The 19,085-nt window shown below is 39.4% G+C and overlaps 1 long non-coding RNA gene across 2 annotated transcripts in view; it reads right to left on the bottom strand.

Annotated features, from left to right (window-relative positions):
• LOC141800215 (uncharacterized) overlaps positions 1–18,135 on the bottom strand; it is a 77,917-nt gene extending 59,782 nt beyond the window's left edge. The window contains exons 1-2 of one of the 2 annotated variants that reach the window (XR_012599306.1): positions 18,068–18,135; positions 17,904–17,973 (exon numbers count right to left, since the gene is read on the bottom strand). This is a non-coding gene — a long non-coding RNA (uncharacterized LOC141800215). The remainder of the gene's footprint in view (positions 1–17,903; positions 17,974–18,067) is intronic. The other variant, XR_012599307.1, reaches the window with a different exon arrangement.
• Between the last annotated feature and the right edge of the window lie 950 nt (positions 18,136–19,085).

Below are 19,085 nucleotides of genomic sequence, written 5' to 3'. Positions count from 1 at the left end.
ATATCACATCTCTGCCTGTGCCCCACCTGTGGAGCACAATATACTTTTGCTTGTATGAAAAGGAAAAACTGACGAATCAGAGACAGTAGTAAGAGGCACGTCTTTATCTATTGATCAAATACTTTGAAAATAAAGAAAGGATAGAGAGGAGATGAAGACGAAGGCTGCTCCGTAAAACAAACAGTGATTGGTGAAGTGACATTCTGAGGAGAAGTGGCCGCCTCTCTCCTGGTGCCGGCCAAACAAACAAACAGAGGAGCGAGACAAAGTGCAATCACTGACCTTTGTTCAAAGAAGCCATCTAATCTGTTTCCACTTTACTTAATTAGAAAAAGCAGAGGGATTTTTAATGTGCACAGTGTTAATGGGAAACAGCTCACAGGTGCTAATTAAAAAGACAGGAAAAAAAACTCATCTCTTTGGTTACTTTGAGTCCATTAATCTATATATTCATCCATCACAAACTTGGAAAACTTATCTCTAGTTGTATGAAAACTATTCTTTAAGAAAGATTATAAATCAAATACTGAATTATCTTTTCTTTCTTTGAGTATTCACTGATAAATAAATGTTTATACACACTGATTTATCTTGAATTACAGAGTTGGGCTTTTGTCAAAGCTCGGTAATTTGAACTCCTCACTTCCACAGCTGATGGCTTTTCCCCACTGAAGGCTAGAGCTTTATGCAGACAGTGATTAACCACTGCTTTACAGGTTCCTCTGAGGTTCCATGTGTGCCCTTGAGGTGGCAAATACATTCATTTCCTCTTTGACTTTGACTGCTAAAAGCAGCCAGCACTGAGCTGCAAAACAGTGTTTGGTGTCATGTAAACCACTCAGTGTTTGATGGACGACAGGAGCTGGCCTGCTGCTATATCAACGTAAATCATCAAAATGACAAGATTACATAATAAAAAAGAATTAATGTTGTTGTAGGTTGGGAAATTATTCATGACACTTCTCTGAAAAGTTTGACTTGAAAATTTTGGAGGAAGTTTCAACATATGCTTTTATTATCTGTATCGCTGATACACACACACATACACACACCTCTAGTCTTATTCATACAAGTGAGCCTACACAAGCTGCACATAATAAATACCAAACTGATAATTTGCTTTTTGATTTAGATTACCCACAAGTCAAAAGTCATATTGTAAGAATGACAGCTCCCTGATTTGTAATGTTCACAGATAAAAACATTAGAGATCATGAAGCATTATATCTTACATTAACGACGACAGGGGACAAGTTGCTCCTTTATACTTTTTCTTAAACTTTCATGAGCAAGAACTCTTATCTGATTTGATCATTTAAAAGAAATAAACATTTTTAGTGAATATATTTTTTGAAGTTTTCTCTTTTTAAGTCAATGTTAAAGGGCTCTAACGTAAACAGCAATTGGATTTTCTCATGTTTGTTTTGTCCCAAACTTTTGCCAACAAGGGAACAAAGGAAAATTCTCACAACTTGATCCTTCCACACAAAACTCTATTTATTCAAAACAATCACTTCTGTTTTGACTTGTGCCATCTGAGCTTTCCAAGTCATTTTTCTTGTCCATGCTTACACCTCAAACTCACTATTCAGGGTGCAGGTTTGGCTGTCAGGATGTAAGTGTGGCCTCCTTTGCAGGGACGATAGCTTTAAGGTTATCACCTGTTGAACTCTGGCTCCCCCAGCCCTACAGTTAGAATAATGTTCAACATTACAACTAACTACATTTCTTACAGTAAATACGATATTACATCAGATTTATTGAACACATGAGGTGGCCACGTTGTATCACTTTTACCCACAACAGTGCCTTTGCATATAAGTGGGAAATTTGGAAATTTGATGTTGAATCAGCCTCTTACTGTGAGTAATAACAACATGAGGAAACTATTGGTTTGATAGTTCAATAGAGGCGCTTTGTTTTTCCTCCCCATCTGTTTTTTCTTCTTCTTCTTTAAACAGTATACTCATGAACTGGTCTGGTCTCTTAGTAGAGACTGGTCTCATGTGACTGTATGAAAAATCAATCTGAGCATTAGATCTGAAGGAACAAGATTTGAATGTCAATATTTTTAAAGATGAAATCCAGGGTTGCCAGGAATTGGGATTAACAGTCATAAAAATGATCTTTTCCTGTCACCATGAGACTCTTCACCAATATGATGAAGCCTGTTTGTACTTGTGATTACTGTGTTACTGTGTTTTGTTCTTGCTGGCTGTAAGAAGAATTGCCCCTTGAGGAAAATAAAGTTTAGCCCATCCTTTAACCTCTTCCCTTGAATAGTCACACCACAGCTATTATTCTTTGATTTCCCTTTTATCATCAAAATGCTGTAGTCATAATCTGGTCTATCGATTGGGTCGAGCAGCTCATGAGGTTGGCCTTTGAATGGCCCAGGTTTGAGTCCAACTTGCAGCCCCTTTCCACATGTCACTGCCCAATCTCACCCTGTTTCCTGCTCTATCCACTGCCCAGTCTTCTATCATACTAAATATATGAAAGCAAACAACCTCCAAGCAAAAAAAACATATATATTTTTTTTAAATTCAAATTTAACCCAACTTTTTTGATAAATCACTTTGAAACCAGAGATCTTCGGGACATGCAACAGTATAACTTTCATAAGAACCATTTTAGGACCTTTACTGTATCTGATTTTTTTTAAGAAAGTTTCCAAAACTCACAGTTTTCTTCTATTCACTACCCTTTGTCCATATTTTCTTTCTTTTTTTAATTAAAAAGAAAAGAAAGAGCCAATTGTTTAATATGAAGCTAACACTGGGGATCTACTTTCCTTTATAATAGCTCAAGCACAACGATCTTTTCTTATGTTGCAGTGAATTTGTCTTTATTATATCCTCTACAAAATGCTAGTCAGAGACTACAATGCCCAGAATCCTTGTTTCCTGTCTGATATAGTACCCAGCAGCTGATGAGCTCAGTCTCTTGCTATGCACCCATCACCACATTAAAGCCCTGTAGTACGGGCAGTGTGTGGTCTGCCTCTCAGGGACGGCAGGGGACGCAGGAAACAAATTAGCTTTCTTGACCTTGGCCCAAGTTTCCTTTCCACCCTTCGACCCCTCCTCCTTACCCCCCCTCCTCTTCCTCCTCCTCCGCCCTTCATCTGGCCACTTCAAGGGTCAGCTGGATGACAACACGCCTCCGTTGTCCTCCACAGCAGGGACATACTCAGATGAGAGGGTCATATAGGGCTGACGTGCATTGTGGGAAATTATGTTCTCGGACTGAGTTTGCATATGAGGCCGAATGGTTGTGGTTAAAATAATTATGAGTCAAGCAAACATCATGTTTGTGGAGCATTTGGAGTAAAGGAAGGAAGGCTTGTCTCTCTTTTGAATCAATTTAGACAAAAGAAACAAGCGCTCATGAGGGTTAGCATAAAGCGCTAAATGGAGACAGCTAAGTTTCAGCAAGGGATTAAACACTAAAATTACTGTGTGAGGGAACCTTTCCTGATTACATGAAGGAGCCACATGGGCCATTCCTTATCCAGTCTCAAGGTCAAAGCACACACACTCACACAAGGGAACATACACACATGTGCACACAGTTTAAAGTTTAAAATCTTAAAAGAGATACAGTTCCCTCTGTCGCTGCGGCCTCTGCTCCAGCCCACAACGTGAGACCTTTGTCTATAGGAGTGAAAAGAATCCTTTGAATGATAGATATTGGATTGTGACACCAACAGGCAAATCTAATTCTCCGAGCTGACGCGAAAGCACGTCTACGAGGATCAGTGTTCAGCCTGAGAGCTAAAGTAACCTGGGGTGTCCAGGGGAGGGAGGCAGCAGCACTATATTAATGCTCATGCTCTTCATTGATCTATGAGGACTCCTTAATCTTGTGGGCAGCTTCCTCCTACGTATATTTCATAATGTGATACATCGTGCATCGATAACTCTGGTAAGGGCCTATGCTTTCTCATGCTGGCTCTCAGCATTTATTGATCCCTGAGTGAAGTAAACATGTCTTTAGCACATGGGCCTGTCACTCCTCACAGATATAACAAAACTGTCAAGCCAAAGTGCTGGTTATTATTACGCCCTAATGATGACAGGAATCGATATTTAACATGACAAGATATCATCTGCAAAGTTAATAACTCTCTGCGAGGTTAAAAAAAGGCTCCTCTGTGCGGTTTAGAGGAAAGCAAACGCGTTTGACACACACGTTTACTGCTCACCACCTTCAGTTCTTTGTGCTGGGGATTTATTTATTTGCCGTATGATTCAACCGGTGTTCTGGGAATAGACGACAGAAAATACATACAGTAAAATGACTCAGGGGCATGGCTTTGGCAGTGGACCAAATTGACCATATCCTCATGACTAAACGGTAGCTTAAACCAGAGCAATTTCCTCTCTGCTTTCTGCAGGCAGCCATGAAAAAATGATTATAGGCGTAAGCTCTAAATATGAAGTATGGGCTGTTTGGGCTTTTTGAAAGTTATTGGATACTGGCTGCTAACAGCTGTTTTGGACTTCAATTTCATGTTAGATCAAGACAAAATACATTTTGTGAAGTTTTATTTTGTAGCCCCTCATTTTTTTAGGTTGAGATGATAGATATACATTGTATACTGCTGCTTAGTTCAGAAAGTTTAACTCTTTCTAGGAGAAAGCTTAGCAGAGTGACATCGTTTTAGGTCAGTAAAGGGATGTATCACAGTTGTGTGTGTTCAGTTGTACTTGCTGCATTAATGTGTTCCAGACGCACAGCAGAAAATGTTGTTTCATCCACGGCTCAAAGGTTTGATTTGTGCTATTTCTTTTAAAGAAACATCACCATGAGCAGAGCAAAGAAAATGAAATTTAAAAAAATAATAATAATAAATAAATAAAAGTTCACAGTTTATAACACACTCTGTATTATAGGGGAATAAGACAAATTTTGCCTGTCCTTCACTCCAAACACAAACAGACATGAGAAACTGACGATCCGTCAAATTCAAATTACTTTGCCAGCAATGTGACATAAAAGAAAAACATAAGTGTCTTCAGATTCTTTGATAACACTCACCCATTATTAGCAAAGGGAAACATGTTACTTCTCTGTTTCAGGCAAGGCTATCACTTAGTAAAGGATTCCACATAAATACTCATCTGCTTGAGAATTTTTCAACGCATGCATCCAAGAAAAATCCTCCTTTTCCATTTTTTCCTTGTTCTTGAACTGATACAATCCTGCTTTAATAAACACTCTGGTGGTCTGTCTCTGGAATCCACATGACGGGTGCTCCTTAATAAAAAATCAGCATTTACTGTTGCTAATGTGACTATACCTAAAATAAGTCAGCAGTAAAATAAATAATTAATAAATAATAAATAAATAGATAGACTTTTTTTTCAAAAAAGAAATAAAAAAAGAAGAAGAAAAGGAAGAAAAAAAAGAGACAACCCTCATCACCTCATTAATGACCACAAACTGAATGAAATAAGGAATATCAGATGCTTCCTTTTTACTGAGCTACAGGAGCTTTCTATGTTAGTTTGTCATCATAGTTTGTAATCCATGATCACACCTTGAAATGTTGGTCTAGAGGTTCAAAGCCCTCTTCCAATTAACGGAGCCTCCATCACAGAGGTCACTGGTTTCACTCCTGGCTCTGTCATTCTTAAATTATTTTTATCAAATATAGGTAAAATGACCCCTCAGCTTAAATTTCGGATACTCTTTCAGTACCAACTCCCATAAGTATAAGAGAGCAGCCAGTTTTTTTTTTTTTGTTTTTTGTTTTTTTTGATTAACCAAAACATCAAACTTAGTTTCATACAAAACTAAAGAGAAGTTATTTTTCAAGTTTAACAATTAAATTTCCTACTCTCCCAGCTAGAGCACTGAAGTCCCATCTTAAATCAATTAATCAAATAACACAACCTGCAATAACTTTGAGACTCCATATGCTTTCATTGTACACATTTGAAAAGTCAAGACCTAAAATAGATCCCTGTGGTACTCCACAGGAAAGTTTACATATTGTTGTCTGTTATTCAGATAACTGCATCGATTAAAAACAAATTCTCGTGTACGTATGTTCAATGTCAGGAAACACAGTTTCAGACAACCCACATCACACCACTGGTGGCGTTACACGATATTCATTACACATTTGGTGCAGAATAAAACACAAGCTTTCATATTGTTAATCACTCATACAAACTGCACAGCAGGGAGAATTCTCAGGAATTCCTTTCTTATTTTCATTTGTGAGAGGCTGTCTGTTGCATGCAATATCATGCCAAAGCTTAAATATCTGTATCACTGACATTTGCTCCTTTTGTGGAAGAAAAAAGGAAACATGAAAAACCAAACTTAGATCTAATAACGTTTCTTGAAACCAACAATGGGGAAGTAAACTGCTAAACACATGTGTAGACTTTGTTATGTTTGAGAAAGCTAATCTGTGGATCAACAGACTTAAACATTACAGTACAATAATAATAATGCATTATGCTCCAGACCCAGACTAATGGCTCAGTGTTGTAAATCGGTGGTTAACCTCAGGCAACCAGTTGCTGATGACACTGAACAGTTAGAAAGAAAGGGAGTGTGTGTGTGTGTGTGTGTGTGTGTGTGTGTGTGTGTGTGTGTGTGTGTGTGTGTGTGTGTGCGTGTGCGTGTGTGTGTGCGTGTGCGTGTGTGTGTGTGTGTGTGTGTGTGTGTGTGTGTGTTTGTGTGAGTGCCAGTGTGTGAGTGTGTGTGGATTCCTCTGAAGTTAGATCACATGGCCGGCAGTCTCAGTCCAGACAGTAGGAAGTGAAAGTGCCACTGCAGCCACAACACAGGTCAGATCTCAAACACGGTTTTCCGCTGTACAGCGCAATCACTCTTCTCGTTTTACTCACTGAAGTGCGGCAGATATTTGAAGACCAAGGACAAAGGATGAGCTCTGGTTTGTATGATGTAACAAGAAGAACAACGGCAGGATTTAGAAACAGTGAAGAGGCAATTTTAGCTCTGGCCTTAGGAAGGGGGCAAGAGTTTCAAAGAATGATCACAGATGTGATAAGGAAAAAAGTCAGAAACAAAAAAATTAAAAACAATGAATTAAATGAAAAAGCTACATTTTCAACTGTTCTTAGCACTGATAAAGTTTTCATTATAAATTGAGTTATATATCTGCGATGTGACTCAGTCCTGAAAATGTGCAACACAATGCGAATCAACAGGATTATAAAAATCGGTTTCCAATTTCACATCACTGATTTCATTTTTAAATAAATACAGTGAAGTTTGTTTTTATATTGTGAGAAAGTTTGTGTTATAAAAATACAAGTGCTTGGCGCTGTGCTCACTGCTGTGTCAGAAGCTCTTCTATTTTTTTCAGAGGTTTAATGAGCCAAACCTTGGAAGTGTTTTGGAGAAAAAAAGCGGACATACCACGGATTACTCAGTTTGATTTTATTTTGTCATTGTGTTTGACATCAAGGGAGGGAGAGAGGAGCAAATGTGTGGTTTGACAAAGACAGCGGCAGATGTGGAAGTGTGAAAAATAAAAGGAAAGGGGATAGCTATTTGTGTTCAATGAAGAAAGACATAAAAAACAGGCTCGCGCTGAGATAGTTGCTCTAAATGAAATACCTGGAGATTGCATGTTGCTTTGCATTTGCAGGGGTATTCAATTTTAATTAGGGTTTTGGAGACATCTTTTATCAGACTGTCACTAATCGCGCTCTCTCTTCCTCCCTCTGTTTCTCTCAACCCCCCTCTCCTTTACCATCCCCTCACTCCTCCTCTTCCTCAAACACACACACACACACCCTCCTCTAAACCCAACATTAAGAAATGCAAATACACAGCCACAAGGAAAGGGTTAAAAAATGGAGGAAAAAAAGACAGATTTTATGGAAAAGTACTAAATTTGTCTGATACACACATTATGAAAAAGCAATGAAGCAGGGACAAAAAAACATGGTCCCATTTCATTTTGAAGGAAAAACCATTACCTCTACTTTTTAATTGACTTTCTTTGGGGCAAAGGTGATAATTAATTTTGCTCAGGGAGACACACATAAACCAGAAACAATAAAATAACAATACAATAAATGGAAGAAAAAAAGTTAAACAGTTTTTTGCCGTCAGTGCCAAAATAACTATTCAAATTCTTAGAAGGTAACTGATATTTTGGGACAGGATACAAGTGAAAAATGCCTCATACTGTGTTGCATTATCCAATGATGATGAGAACCAGCAAATTTTAAACTTTGATGACAGAGTTTGTCAGATTTAAAAATATAAAAAAATTCATAAATTCAACAAATAGATAATAATTTCAAGATCATCTGGTACTAATAAGATATAAATGAAAAAACATGGCAGCCTGTAGGAAAGTATTAATCCCTCATAGTTTTCCTTTGCAGGATCCCTTTCTTGCATTGCGTCATTTAAAGAGATGATAAAATTTACATTTTACTTTTCATTTAATAAAAATTACATTAAGCAAGGTTTTATCCTTTTACTCACTTCGCAATAACATATGAACCCAAATCTAAACCAATATGTATCATTTCAAAGTAGCCCTAAATAAATCCTGACGTCCTCAAAAAAGTGTCAGCGTTGCTGTAAAACAAAGGCGATAAAATGCCTCCCCTCCCTTGTTTCTATCTGTGTGTGGTGTGCTGGTTAGTTTGTCTCCCCCTCTTCATTCCCGGCCCTCTTCCATTGTTAGTCACCTTGTTTATTGGCTGGAGCAGCCTTGGCGTACTGGACATCATCTGAAACTACAAACGACAGGATGCAATAAGCTGGAGAATAGCAGCAATCTGAGGAAAGTTCTCCATTCACCAGAGCTCCCTAACTCTCTGTCTTCTTATCCTGGGCAGAAAATAAAAAAATCAATACGGGCTCACAGGGCTTGATAAAAGTGCTGGACAGGGAGAGAAGCAGCGCTGGATATAGTAAATTAAAGTGATCAAAATTTTCCAGTCGACTCAGCCCTCAGCCTACGTAAACTAACAACCCTGTCTCCACAACTGTCCGTCATCCTCCTCCACCCAACATCTTCATTCCCTCCATCAACCTTAGTTCAATCGCTCCATTTCAATGTTTTTCCAGCCTCTGCTCTGTCTTGTATTAGTTTTTCAATTATATAATATTGATGTTAAAAAAGATCATGAATAATGCAGCAATTGGAATTTTCTTTATGTCTAGCTTCCACATATGAAATCTGAAGATGTTTGAAAACATCCCTGAACTGATAAACAGGGAGCGATTAAGTCAACAACTCAACTAACTTTTCACCGTGATAGAGCAATAAGCAGCAAAACCAGTCGCAGTATAAATGGTTCATCATATAATCAAGAGTTTGTGCTTCCCTAATGTACATTTTTAAATGAAAATTTGCTTTTTTAGGCAGCTAATATTTTCAAAGGAAAAAAATGATTTCATCTGCAGATTGTTAGAAGCCCAACAAGCCCCAAGACATTCAATATTATTTTGTTTTAAGATAGAAACAGTGATCTATTTATCAAACAGCAAATTTAGATAAACACAAGGATGTGTGTGTGACTGAAAAAATGAAAAATGTCTGTGCTTTTAGCTCTGTTTTGGTCCACTCCAGCCCCTAAGAGGAATATAAAGCTCCATGGACGCTAAATGTTTCACATTACTGACAAGTAAAAAACATTATACAAAGTTTGTTTGGTAAAACATGGGGTAAAATAATAATAATAATAATTTAAAAAAACAAAAAACAACAACAAAAAAAACTTCCCAGTGTTTCCTGCTTCTAATGGGAAGATGGTCAAAAAATCATCAGACAAAAACATGAATGGCACAGATGAAAAGCTCAAACTCAGTCCAACTTAGAGCCTCTTGAGGGATTTTTTCTTGCTCTTACTGTTAGTTGTTTTATTTTGGGGCTTTTATGCCTTTATTCAAAGGAAGGTCATTGGACTGCAGGAAACCTGGGCCACCTCCTTTTGAAACTAAAGCCTTGCTACGGTATATGTGATGTCCATTTAACCTCTAAGGAAAACTAGAATTCCAGGAAATGATTTCTGTGAGCTTTTTACAATAGGAAACTATCTTACATTGGCTTTGACTGTTCACAACACAGACTAATATTGACACACTGACTCCTTTTAATGAAGATAACTGAAGGTAAGGCGTATTATTTTGATAAGGGTTATTTTAATATCTGTAACTGCTGCTTAGGGTAGGTATCAGGTTTTGATTGTTTACAGAGGGGGTATTGTGTGTTTGAGGCTCTATTGTGTCTCTCTGGTAGTAGCTTTATATAATTTACATTAAAAATTAAACAAATCCTTTTTTTCTTCCTCACTCTGGTGTTTTGGAAAACCCTTACTGTAGCCTCTATCTGAAACACCTTGTTTTAACTTCTGTCTTTTTTAGACTTCCTACTCACAGACTCCTTTCCCTCTGATTGGACAGCCCTCTGGAGGCCTGTCAAGGCAGAGCTATGGTGGATCTTGATGTTTGAGGCCCACATCCTCAGCCAGTTAGGGAATCATAATGCAATGACTTCATACTTTCAGCAAGTCTCATGAAGATCCTGCAAAGATCTGATGCATTTTTCTTTTTCTTTTTTTTTTTCTTTTTTTTCTTAAGAACAGATGATTTTTTAGCTGTTATGCACAGATTATGGGACTTTTACAACATATGAACATGTGGCAGTTTGAAAATCTGCACTTTGGTATTAACATCCTTCATTATTACTTTATATCCACCTGTAAAATAAGGAAAGCATTGGAAGCATAGCACCCACTCTTTAAGGAAAGAGGGATGAGAGGTTGTTACTCAACTCCACTTGTGCATGTACATGGCCTACTTTGTCAAAAGGGAGTGCCAAAATCAACACAGACCCAAAGTTTCTCACTGCAGCTTTAATGCTATAATATTGATCACTGCAATTCCGTATATCTAAATGAGATGAACTACACAATGGAAGTTGAGTGTTTTTCAAAATCAAAATACTTTTTCACCCTCTATTTGCTTCAAGAATCACACATTTTTCTTATTTTTGTGTGTGTGTGTGTTTTAACATCACTCTGCTTCTTTAATTTCAAAAACAGCACTTGTTGTCATTTTAGTCAGTAGGCAGTGCAGCTAATACCTAATGACTACCTGTGCCAACAGCATAAAATACAGCACTCATCCTCATCTCGTTGTGTCCATAAAGTTGATGATGTCTCAGAATTAAGGCTTTACTTCTTGTAATTCATCCATGATGAAATGTTCTTTTAATGTTACCCATGAGTCAATTTGGACGATTATCACAGCCATGTACTGCAAAACATGCCCTCACCTAAACCATAAGTAGCACGTCAGACCACACATTCTAATTCAATTACAGTAATGCCGACAGCAGCTAACACAAACCCCATGCCAGCCCTGCATTGGGCCTCCTTGGCACCTTGTCCAACTAACAGTAAGAAGGGATTAATAGGGATTGGCCAATCCAGCCCAGTCTCATGGTGTGTGAGCTTTACCACAGAGCTAAGCTGATATGCCAGCTCACCACTGATAACCGCAGTTTGATGGCTGTACTGTAATAAGAAGGGAAATTTTAGACTTCTTGTCCAAAAACTTTGGTTACCTTTTATCATAATTTAGAAGTGCGTCAAGAAAACTGGGTTTATTTTCACTAAAAGTTTATACAATTTGAACATTATTCCATTTGCATTGTCTCAGAAGCACAAAATAGACTTAAAATGCCCCAAAATACAGATTAACGTAAGTAATGAGATAACATATGGATATACGGGTCACAGATGTAATTCACTTAAGATAAGGTGTAGAAAACACCACACAAACACCAACCACAACTGCCACCCAAGTTACCTCAGCCGACCTTCTTGTGTGTGTTTACGTGTGTGTGGCCTCCGGTATGTGCCAATTTGACAGTGTGAGTCGGGGATCAGCTCAAAAGACACACTAACCACTCAGGCCAGCACTTGCTGTGGCCTTATATCCTGTTGACCCCGGTTAGACAGCAGACAGCCTTGGGACACTTAAATCCAGCCGCAACCCCTGAACAACACGCACATGTCCTGTTAGCTCACATCACAGCTTGGCTTTCCAGCGACCTGGGACCTGGCGCGGCCTTCAGCCAAAAGCATGCGCAGGCTTTTTATACAACACTTTAATGGAGTGTGTGGTGCAAAATTATACTTTTGTAAGAACGCATAAGCAAAACCACCAGACAATGATTCCTGGGTTGCAAAAATAACAAAGGGGGTAAAGGTCCCGTGGACGGGCTTAATTTTTTATCATACAACCTAGCTGAAACTGATCCAAAAATTTGTCTGCTAAACTTGTGCCAGTAATGTATTTTTTATGCAGCAATATTATAACCAAAGTTTCAAAAAGTGGGAAGATGAAGATCCATAACACCTCTTTGTTTTAATGAGTGTTTGTTTATCTAAGCAGCACAGGGCTCTCTGGATGACAACAGATTACAAGTCAAATGCACTAGTTCAAAGCAGGATTAGCACAGAATCCTGTTTATCTATGTGTCTTATTAATCTTGTGTTATCCATGCAGATCCTGATGGTCAAACTCTGCCTGTCTGTTTCTATATTTATCTATTTTAATCTCTTTATAAAGAAAAAGGATTCCAATTACAAATGCCACAAGAGTCAATCCAATTGAAAAACAGTTGGCAGTCCAGTGTTTAACACTTAAAACCTTAAGAAAAGCTTACAGAGGAGCCATTGCGTGCATATTAGAGATGCAATGACTTTAATGCATCACTCTAAAAGTATTTGCCTAAGTGTTTCTGTCAGAGTTGTGCAGCGGCCAATTAATTGCAGGTCTTTACTGTACGCTGCAGAGTGGCACAGAGAGTCAGCCAAAAAAAAGGCTCCTGAAGCAAAGCGATGGCACCGTAATCCAACACATGATGTTGGTCTGTGAGCTTCTGTATGCACGAATCGCAGCAGGTGCTTCTGAAGCTTAGCTCATCCTTGCAAAGCATGATCGATGAGTACACTGCCATGTAAACACACACGTACATACCTCCCCTATGCATCGCACACACACGGACACACACACACACACGGACACACACACACGGACACACGGACACACACACACACACACACACACACACACACACACACACACACACACACACACACACCAGGCTTGATTCTGAAGGGTCCTTAATCACGACGAAGCAATTGACTGATCAATGACAGATATGAGGAACAACTGTGGAATGCTAACAGCGCCACATTCACATTTATCTGTTTCTTTTCACTTTGGTCCATTTTTATCACAGATTATATTTCTCTCAGTGTTAACAGGCTCCAAGCCCTGCCGAGGTATTAATTAAAATCTAAATACTAAATATTGATTGATACGTTATCAGGGCATAGCAGTTGGTCTGCAGGCTATTGATCCAGCCTGTGATTTATTATCATATTTAAGAAAAATCATTTTGCGTGATTATACGAGGTAATGGATTTTTAGCGAGGGGTGTAATTCTTTTTCTTTTTTTTTTTTTTTTTTGTGTGTGTGTGTATCGCGTTTGTTATGTGGAAGGTGGAGCAGATTTCTCAATTGCATTCGGAGATCACTGATATCCTTGGTGCTGCACCCCCTGCAGCCCCCACCCTTCCCTCTTTTTTTTTCCAGCCTTGCGTGGCCTGTGAAGGGCTAAAGCTTGTGTAAGAGAACGATCCCCGCTCTTGTCATTGGGAATAATGGGTATTGGGATTACCTCTTTAATCACAACAAAGATTAACAGATGGTATGAGAACAGTTATTAGCAAACATCTTGCACTCATCAAATCAATAAGATGATTTGTAATCAGGCTGTCGGTGCGAGTGAAAAGGGAGCCGGGGCTGTTCCCGGTGAAAGATCCTGGCAATCAGAGGCTACTGTGTAGCAATTACCTCTCCACAAAATAGGTGCTCTTCCTCCTCTGGCTGGCAGTCCTCCAAAACACACGGCAGACTGATAGCAACATAGGGCATTAACACGGCAAAACACAAAACACTGCATGGGTAACCTTGTGTTTGATCAGGTGTTAGGTTGCTCTGTGATTTCATTTCACTTTGTGCCTTTTAATTTGGTGGATCTCGCCGTGTACTTGAGGGGAAAAATCTAAATGTTTACACACGCTGTCTCTCACTACAAAAGACCGTGTAGCTCATTAGCGGGTTACCATAAATAAGTCAGCGTAGGGACAAAGAAGGGAGAGCATAGAAACTATACAGAGAAGGGTTTGCTGTGCAAATATTTCTCCCTGGAGACGACGACAAAGCGAGGAAGAGAAAAGCTGAAGGACTGTGGACATACCGCTGCATGCAGTACTGTAAATCTGTGTGAGGCTAAAGCATCTCCCTTTATGTGTCTCTTCATCTTTAAAATCCGTGTGACTTTTACAAGTTGACTCTCTGAATTTTCACTTAATGGTGTGATCAAAATTATACTTGTAGAGTTCTGCGAAAAACACGTGCATGTTCAATATCATCCTATGTGTTCATAATTCTTCATTCAACGTGCTGTAATTCGCGGTTCTCTTGTTTCACACACACATTACTGCATATTGTCCTCACTTTTTCCTTAAAACTCGCACCTAAAAAGCGTGGTTGTGTACAAACTATAAGACCTAATTTCCCTGTTGACTCCACAGCAGAAGTTAGAATTAGCCCTTTTTTAGTTTCAGTTACCTGAGTGAAAGAATCAGTTTAACTCTAATTGATACCATTAAACCTTGCAGGCCTTTTTAGTTTTCAATCCAGCTCCCTCCGTCTTTGTATTGTTGTATCGCTGTAGTGGGATCAAACTGATGATAGATGGAAGATAGTGTTGGCTGAAAGGAAGCAGTCGTTTTGAGAGCAAATGCCCAAACATGCAGTTCTGACCTCAGCGAGTTGTTTCATTTGTTCGGGCTTGGCTGCCTTCTAATATATAGAGAACCTTGTGAACACTGAACATCATTCTCCTCGTCTTTTGTTTTACTTCTTTTCTCTTATTTTCTATGGTGTCAAGCACACTCAAATGCTTCTACAGATATGCACTTTGGCATCACACACACAAATACATGTATAGACAGTTCTAAAGCAAGCACCATCACTGCAAAGGGCATGCAAATGCTGCTCTTTGATTTGATGGTAAGCTATTGCGCTAAAATTTTAAATTTCATTAGTTTGTGTGATGGTGCAACATATACAATCTCTCAATGCTACCTGTCTCTGCACACACATGCCAGTAAACACACACACATACACCTCTACACTGTCAGGAGTACAGTGTAGATATGCACTTACCAGGATTAAGCAAGGCAAATGGTGCCAAAACAATGACAGTATGAAGTAACTGATGCTGTTTAAAAATTCAGAGGCCTCTATTGAGCAGACTGTGTGGCACACAGATCCCTGCAGCACAGCGCTCTGGCTGCTGGCTGCTCTCAGGCACATGCATGCATGTCCCCCCCTGCAAACACATGAGGAGAGCTCGATCTCCACAAAGACAGTACGAAGAGACGTTCTCTGACCTAAACTCTCAAACAAACAGGTTTTACATGATTAAAATGTTATTTGTGATGAAGCTACAGCTTAGAAACGCCTGTATTTAGTCATTTTACAAAACACACAGGAGCCAATACAGGCAGAGACACACAGGCACCTCTCCCCTCACATACAAACACACACACATTCACTTGTCGAGTGGCTAATATCTTTCCAAGGTCAAACCTGACAAGGAATTCCAATGAGATTAAGTGTCATCAAAGCGACTTTAGCCCTTTTCTGCTCATCATCGTTCATGTAAACGACATTAGGAGCCACAGATGGCCACGGCCCGTGAAGAAGTCAAACCTCTTTACTTTAGTGGGGGACAAGTTTAAAAGTGTCAGATTTGATAAATAGCCTTTTTTTAAATTCAAAAAATGTTATATTTTCCTTACTTATACATAAAATTTTACACCAACGGTCCCCATTCCTGACGGTTCCTAATCCGTATTTTTCTTCATTGTCATTTTTTAAAGCATATTTTATCTGCGGCCTGGAATTAACCATGAGACATCTTCGTTCAGTCGGACTCTAAAATCTCACACTGTAACTATTAAAATGTTAGTGCTTTCTGAAGAAGTTAAGGGAATTGTGGGTGTTAAAAGATGCGTTTGTAGAGTATGTATTTGAAGGTAAATTAAATATGCTTGTTAACAACCTGTCTTCACATCTCTACATGTATCATCCACACAAGACAGTGTCACAGAGCAGCAGATAATCAGGACTCTTTTTGTTTAGTTTTGTTTGTGGACTCGTCCAGTGAAGCACCACTCTTGTCAACATGTCAGCCAGCATTTGGGGCTCTGCCTTTCACACTGAATTTGACACATAGTCCTTCGGTGGCAGCAATGAACATTTTGTCATCTCCTCTTGAGTGCCAACTCGATGTCCAATTACACCGCGGCTACTAATTTAATTACAGTAGCAGAAGAAAATGGGTTGATTCAATTCATTTCAATTAGGCCTGCTTGAAGCAGTCAGATCACATTTTACTCATCTCAGGTACACGAGCTGCCTGTCACATTTCATCTCAGCAGGACGCGTTTGAAGCCAGACAAGCAGGTCGTGGTATGATAAGTGAAAATGTTTGGATGAGTTCACTGATGTCTGACGTGAAACACACACACATACACACACACACACACACACATTCAAATGTCTGCTAATCTGTGACTGTGTGATAAATGTGAGCGTAAAACACTCCTCTGTCAGGGCAGGATCACAGCCAGTTAGCACTTAGTCCCAGCTACAACAGTCATTACTTATGCATGATGTCCACAATTATGTATCAAATTGTGTGTGCATGTGTGTGTGAGTGTGTGTTTTACATATCCAATGAAGATGTGCAGCACAGAGCAAAGCTAGACAACATGTCACTGAGAAAAAGAAACATCTTATATCATGTCATTCAGGTAATCAGCTGCTTTGGTTTCACAGTCTCTAATAATAAGCGTGACTAAAATACACTCACAAGGGAGGCTCCCTCCTCTTCATCAGAGCTGCACTAAATAGAAAAATGATCAGGCAGCTGAGAAGTAAACTACACCACTGTACATATATAAGGCAATAAAATAATCATTTTTAAAACAACCACCTTTTTGGTCAAAGTTACCTTTATATCATTTTACAGCCAAATATCTTAAATCTGCAGATGCTCACTAGACGACACAAGTACATGATCTGTATTTAAAAACAATTATGAAAAAACAAACTGAGGGTTTTAATTGGTGTTAGTTGAAGTATAATTTCAGAAATAATACTGAAAAATAATTAAGAATTAATCATCATGAAGAACTGTTAGAGATTGGTGTTTCTTTAAAATTTCGTATCTGTCACAAAAGACAAAATGCAAATCTAGTAATATAATCCAGCTGTGACAATCCGGAGTATAACATGAACAACAGCTTCACGACACTGATAAACACATTTACGTTAATTTTTCAGTCATGGTGGAAAAGCTTTGGACGTTAGAAGTTTACTAAAACCCGAATATTATATTGAAGGAGGAGAAACTGTCATCACGATCCTGAAAAAAAGCAGGAAAAAAAGTTGCACGCGCGCTCTCTGATTGGTGCAGATAGCCTCAGCAGTATGCCATAGGCTGCAATAGGCTGCTACAGTAGCCTGCGGTGTGTGTGTGGAAATGCGTATTGGCACCAGTTGCAGCGGCGCAAAGACGTCTGATTGGACACTGACGCAGAGGACGCGGTTATTCATACCGCGCGTCTTCAGCTGTCTCATCACATGCATTACAATCCCAGCAACACACACACTCAGCACGTCGCACCCGTAGATCCTCAACCAGGCAGATACATTAAATCATTAAAATCTTTAAAGTCCACACATTTCATATCAGCGACAAACATGAGAATAAGCACAAACTGCGAGTGTTTTACCTCTTGGTGTTTCTCTCGTTCCGGCCTCTGCGCGGTCTCCGCAGTGAAAGACAGACAAGCTCACAGCAGACTGCAGAGTGGGAGAGGAGTTCCCACTCAAGTCAGCCGGTGCACTTCATGGTGCAGAGAGGGCCAGCATAGAAGCAAAGTAGCCTTTTTCTTACCTTGCGACACAGATCCAGAGGGGGTGAAACGGGTAAAACTGGTTGTTTGGGTGATTACACGTTTCTTCTCTCCCACCCTCCCTCCCTTCCTTCCTTCCTCCATCCATCCCTCGATCCCCTCCAAACTCCCCCCTCCCACCTCAACCTTCTCCTCCACCAGCAGCGCTCTCCCCTCTCCTCTCTCGGTGAATAGGGAGAGTGGCCCCGTTGTAATAGCCGCTGTGGGGCTCCAGCTATGCAGCAACACAGCCGCTTCTTTAGGGTTAAAAGATCTCTCTGTGGCACATCCGGTGTCAGCTGGATCATAAAACAAACGCACGTTCCTTTTTACCTTTTCACGGCAGCAGTCAATTAAAGAGCCATTTATTTGGTGTTTTATGGCCTTATTTTCAAACTCAAATTCATTTCAACAGTTCCTAAGTGGAGTTTCAGACCCTTTTTTTACTTTTATTAACTGTCATACATCAGTCTCAGAATTTATGAGATAGGTTTAGAGATGGGTTTGCAGGTAATGCATCATCTAAAATCACTCAGAAAACATTCCTCTGGGTCTAAAATTTCCCACCAAATTAATTCCTTTCCCAGAAGTCCAAGCTGTTCAATCCTGGTCCCACTGGATCTTTCCCCCCTCCCTCTTTCTGTTGTGTGTGTGTAGTCTATACCGGATTAAATGGCACCTCTTCTTAAATGGCACCTTGCCTCGTTTCCCCTCTCCTTTCATCATCAGCAAAATAAAGATTAGGCCTACAGAGGAGATTGTAAAGGCTCGCCTTTAGAGGCGCGCGGATCTTCATTCCTCCGCCTTTGTGATGATATTGATGATGATGATGGCCAAGTGGACAGTTTGATTTTTGTGTGGCGAGCTAGTTATAAAGAATCAATATTATATCAAGGGGGTAACTTTGGTGATAAAGGACTTCAGCCACTCTGGCTATTCATCATAAGTCTGTAGCAAGCAGATAGGTCAAAAGAAATTATATTGCTCTAAAGAGTGTGTCTCCTTATCTCTCAGCACCAG

The sequence above is a fragment of the Halichoeres trimaculatus genome, unplaced genomic scaffold (assembly GCF_033239565.1).
Source record: "Halichoeres trimaculatus isolate MK-OKI-2021-1 unplaced genomic scaffold, fHalTri1.1 fHalTri1_scaffold_12, whole genome shotgun sequence".
Taxonomy (NCBI): Eukaryota; Metazoa; Chordata; class Actinopteri; order Labriformes; family Labridae; genus Halichoeres; species Halichoeres trimaculatus.
This window is presented reverse-complemented; position numbering and strand designations above follow the sequence as displayed.